We start from the raw sequence: 6,000 nt of genomic DNA on the forward strand, positions 1-6,000 counted from the left end.
ACGCTTGATTTCCTCTACACCAACATATAGTATTGGTAAATATAAACCTGTTATGTCAGATCAAAAAGACTGGTTCTGATTATTGAAGATTTCATAGTAAAAACAAAAAAAAGGGGCTCACGTACTTTCAAGCAGCACTGTTTATATGGTATGACATTTGAGCATAGCCGCAGGAAGTAGAGGTGCTGAGCATCCCCTGAAAAATCGTAATTAAAATAATATATTAATAAAAAGTATATATATATATACTAGTATTGGCGGACCGATTTAGACATCTGTAGCAAGGGCAAAAAAATATTTTCAGAATGTCCGCTGTGTCATAAAAAAAAGGTAGTTAATTCATTAAGCATAGTATCTTGCAGGATTCAATAGTTGGAATTGTAAGAGTTGTTGCCCTGTCCCCTTTTCTGCGACTCTCATCCTAATGGAATCCAGAAAGAACAAAACCCTGTCCTCAAACATTTACATCAAAAGGTGCAAAGTTATGGGCAAAGACACAAAACATCCACATCAAATAAAATCATTTTCTTGATCAAATAACATAGAAAACAACCACTTTTTGTGCTGTAGTAATTTACCATCCTACAAACCACTTAATGTAAATGTACAATGCTGATTTGTACATAGGCTGGTCATCTAGTTTTATACCTGCAGACTTTCCATCATCATGAAGACAAAAATGCACTATACACTAATTGAGTACATTGAGACATCAAGAGTTTTGTGATGAGATGATGTAGCTCAGTTGGTAGAGCATGGTGCTTGCAATGCTATGGTTGTGGGTTCAATTCCCACAGGGAAGTTTCATTTGCAAAGTATTTCAAGAAACTGGAAAAAATACAAGCAAGTGTTCTTATACTCCACAATAATTATCGAATTATCTGTTTTCTACAGATAATTATCAGACTCAAATACATTTAGTTAAACAATTTCACGAAAGTAGTGCACTGGGTCTTTACTAGTCCTGTATTAGCAGACGTCTTCAGCGCAGGCAAAACATTTGAATCTGCATCCCCCAAATCGCAGCCCCCCCACCCCCAAACTACTTCCCGCCACTACGCATTTGAAACAAAATATGTGAATTATATGAGTCATCTATTAATAGTATAAGAAAATGGTATGTTCTGACAATGTGACCTCTACAAAATAAATGCTTTCCTTATAGATTACACATTGTTTTTGGAAGTCAACATATAAAACAACATGACAATAGTATAACAAAAATACAATACTTGTGTATAAATGTTCATTTTCAGGTATACATTTCTATGGTTAAAAAACAAATGGTTGAGAAACACTTCCTACTGAACAGTTGATTTCACTACAGCTATCCCTTGGGTCTCCCAGCCAGGGTTTTAACCAGGCCCTGCTTAGCTTCCATATTTGTCATTGACTATGACCAATGTGCTATCATGTGAATGACTCTTTAGCAGTCTACACTTAATAATTAAATAGATTCACTGCTGCTATCAGTCATTCTAAAGGGTAGGTATAACAGAGCAAATTAATTGTAACCATACTTGTAAGTCATAAACAGCACCTTCAGAATGTATTCAGACCCCTTGACTTTTTCCACATTTTGTTAGMTTACAGCCTTAATCAAAAATCAATCAAATTGTTTTTTTCCCTCGTCAATATACACACAATACCCCATAAAGACAAAGCAAAAACAGTTTCTTAGATTTTTTTTCAAATTTATTACAAAACTGAAACATTTCCTTAACTATTCAGACCCTTTTCTCAGTACTTTGTTGAGGCACTTTTGGCAGCCTCAAGTCTTCTTGGGTATGACGCTACAAGCTTGGCACACGTGTATTGGGGAGTTTCTCCCATTCTTCTCTGGAGATCCTCTCAAGCTCTGTCAGGTTGTATGGGGAGCGTCGCTACACAGCWATTATCAGGTCTCTCCAGAGATGTTCGATCGGGTTTAAGTCCGTGCTCTGGCTGGGCCACTCAAGGACATTCAGAGACTTTTTCCCGAAGCCACTCCTGCGTTGTCTTGGCTGTGTGCTCAGGGTTGTTGTCCTGTCAGAAGGTGAAACTTTGCCCCAGTCTGATTGCTCTGGAGCAGTTTTTTATCAAGGACTTTGCTCCGTTCATCTTTCCCTCGATCCTGACTAGTCTCCCAGTCCCTGCAGCTGAAAAACATCACCACAGCATGATGCTGCCACCACAATGCCTCACTGTAGGATGGTGCCAGGTTTCCTCCACACGTGACACTTGGCATTCAGGCCAAATAGTTAAATCTTGAGAATCTTGTTTCTCATGATCTGAGAGTCCTTTAGGTGCCTTTTGGCAAACTCCAAGCGGGCTGTTATGTGCCTTTTACTGAGGAGTGGCTTCCGTCTGGCCACTCTACCATAAAGGCCTGATTGGTGGAGTGCTGCAGAGATGGTTGTCCTTCTGGAAGGTACTCCCATCTCCACAGAGGAACTCCAGAGCTCTGTCAGAGTGACCATCGGGTTCTTGGTCACCTCCCTGACCAAGGCCCTTCTCCCCTGATTTCTCAGTTTGGCCGGGCGGCCAGCTCTAGGAAGAGTCTTGGTGGTTCCAAACTTCTTCCATTTAAGAATGATGGAGGCCACTGGGTTCTTGGGGACCTTCAATGCTGCAGAAATGTTTTGGTAARCTTCCCCAGATCTGTGCCTCGACACAATCCTGTATTGGAGCTCTACGGACAATTCCTTGGCTTGGTTTTTGCTCTGACATGCACTGTCAACTGTGGGACCTTATATAGAGAGGTGTGTGCCTTTCCAAATCATGTCCAATCAATTGAATTTACCACAGGTGGACTCCAATCAAGTTGTAGAAACATCTCAAGGATGATCAATGGAAACAGGATGCACCTAAGCTCAATCTCGAGTCTCATAGAAAAGCGTCTGAATACTTATGTAAATAAGGTATTTCTGTTTTTATATTTAATACATTTGCTGACATTTCTAAAAACTTGTTTTTACTTTGTCATTATGGGGTATTGTGTGTAGATTAATGAGGAGTAAATGTAATTTCATCCATTTTAGAATAAGGCTGTAACGTATCAAAATGTGGAAAGGGTCAATGGGTCTAAATACTTTCCGAGATCACTGTATATGCAGAGCTCCCTTGTGAAAGAGACCCTGGTCTCAATGGTGACTCCCTGTTTAAATAAAGGTATAATTTTATTAAATTAAATACCCTGAACAAAAATATAAATACAACATGCAACAATTTCAAAGATTTTACTGAGTTCATGTAAGGAAATCAGTCAATTGAAATAAATGAATTAGGCCCTAATCTACGGATTTCACATGACTGGGAATACAGATACGCATCTGTTTGTCACAGATACCGTGAAAGAAAAAAGGTAGGGGCATGGATTAGAAAWCCAGTCAGTATCTGGTGTGACCATCATTTGCCTCATGCAGTGTGACACATGTCCTTCGCATAGAGTTGATCAGGCTGTTGATTGTGGCCTGTAGAATGTTGTCCCACTCCTCTTCAATGGCTGTGTGAAGTTGCTGGAAATTGGCGGGAATTGGAACACGCTGTTGTACACTTCATTCCAGAGCATCCCAAACGTGCTCAATGGGTGACATGTCTGGTGAGTATGCAGGCCATGAAAGACTTGGGACATTTTCAGCTTCCAGGAATTGTGTACAATCCTTGCAACATGGGACCGTGCATTATCATGCTGAAGCATGAGGTGATGGTGGTGGATGGGCCTCAGGATCTCGTCACAGTATCTCTGTGCATTCAAATTTCTATTGATAAAATGCAGTTGTGTTTGTTGTCCGTAGCTTATGCCTGCCCATACCATAACCCCACCGCCACCATGGGGCTCTCTMTTCACAACGTTGTCGTCCTCAAACCACTTTTCCACACGACGCCATATACGCTGTCTGCCATCTGCCCGGTACATTTGAAATGGGGATTCATCCGTGAAAAACACACTTCTCCAGCCAGTGGCCATCGAAGGTGAGCATTTTCCCACTGAAGTCAGGTTAAAACCCTGGCGAGGAAGGAGAGCACGCAGATGAGCTTCGCTGAGACGCTTTCTGACAGTTTGTGCAGACATTTTTTGGGTTGTGCAAACCCACATTTACATCAGCTGTCCAGGTGGCTGGTCTCAGACGATCCCGCTGGTGAAGAAGCCGGATGTGGAGGTCCTGGGCTAAAGTGGTTACATGTGGTCTGCGGTTGTGAGGCCGGTTGGACGTACCGCCAAATTCTCTACAACAACGTTGGAGGCGGCTTATGGTAGAAAAAAGAACATAAAATTCTGGTAATTCAGGTAACAGCTCTGGTAGACATTCCTGCAATTTCCATGCCAATTGCAAGCTCCCTCAAAACTTGAGACATATGTGGCATTGTGTTGTGTGACAGAACTGCACATTTTAGAGTGGCCTTTTATTATCCCCAGCACAAAGTGCACCTGTGTAATGATAATGATGTTTCATCAGCTTCTTGATATGCCTTACCTGTCAGGTGGATGGATCATCTTGGCAAAAGGGAAAATTTTCACTAACAGGGATGTAAACAAATGTGTGCACAAAATTTTAGACAAATAAGCTTTGTGTGCCTATGGAAAATGTATTGTGTCTTTTATCTCAGTTCATGAAACGTAGGACACTTTACATATTGTGTTTATATTTTTGTTCAGTATATTTATGTGGTAAAAACTACTGGCACTTAAAGGGGCGGTACACCAAGATTTTAGTAATAATTCATTTTATTAACAAGAAGTGATTCATCCATTGATCCTGACAATGACCCGACAGCCAGCATTAGCATCACTGCTAGTGAAGCAATGGGAGTGGTAAGGCATAGGGCAGCTTGGTTCAAAAAGCATGCCCAAATCCTCACTCACTTCAAACCAAATGTTATAGCAACCCAAATACAATACCAAGTTGCAAATATAGAATATTGGAGGATATTATAGGAATTCTGGTATTTATATACACTACTGTTCAATAACATCAAATTGATCAGAAGTACAGTGTTGACATTGTTAATGTTGTAAATTACTATTGTAGCTAAATGGCAGATTTTTTATGGAATATCTACATCGGTGTACAGAGGCCCATTATCAGCAACCATCACTCCTGTGTTCCAATTGCACGTTGTGTTACCTAATCCAAGTTTCTCATTTTAAAAGGCTAATTGATCATTAGAAAACCCTTTTGAAATTATGTTAGCACAGCTGAAAAATGTTGTTCTGATTAAAGAAGCAATAAAACTGGCCTTCTTTAGGCTAGTTGAGTATTTGGAGCATCAGCATTTGTGGGTTCGATTGCAGGCTCAAAATTGCCAGAAACAAATAACTTTCTTCTGAAACTCGTCAGTCTATTCTTGTTCTGAGAAATGAAGGCTATTCCATGTGAGAAATTGCTAAGAAACTGAAAATCTTGTACAACGCTGTGTACTATTCCCAAACTGGCTTTAACCAGAATAGAAAGAGGAGTGGGAGGCCCTGGTGCACAACTGAGCAAGAGGAAAAGTACATTAGAGTGTCTAGTTTGAGAAACAGACGCCTCACAAGTCCCCAACTGGCAGCTTCATTAAAAAGTACTCGCAAAACACCAGTCTCAATGTCAACAGTGAAGAGGCGACTCCGGGATGCTGGCCTTCTAGGCAGAGTTCCTCTGTCTAGTGTCTGTGTTCTTTTGCCCATCTTAATCTTTTCTTTTTATTGGCCAGTTTGAGATATGGATTTTTCTTTGCAACTCTGCCTAGAAGTCCAGCATCCTGGAGTGGCTTCAGGACAAGTCTCTGCARGTCCTTTTGTGGCCCAGCCCGGAGCTCGGACTTGAACAAACGTATTTTCAGAGACCTGAAAATAGCTGTGCAGTGACGCTCCCCATCCAATCTGACAGAGCTTGAGAGGATCTGCAGAGAAGAATGGGAGAAACTCCCCAAATACAAGTGTGCCAAACTTGTAGCGTCATACCCAAGAAGACTCGAGGCTGTAATCGCTGCCAGAGGTGCATCAACAAAGTACCGAGTAAAGGGTTTACTTATGTA

This window comes from Salvelinus sp. IW2-2015, linkage group LG19 (assembly GCF_002910315.2).
Source record: "Salvelinus sp. IW2-2015 linkage group LG19, ASM291031v2, whole genome shotgun sequence".
NCBI classification, from domain to species: domain Eukaryota; kingdom Metazoa; phylum Chordata; class Actinopteri; order Salmoniformes; family Salmonidae; genus Salvelinus; species Salvelinus sp. IW2-2015.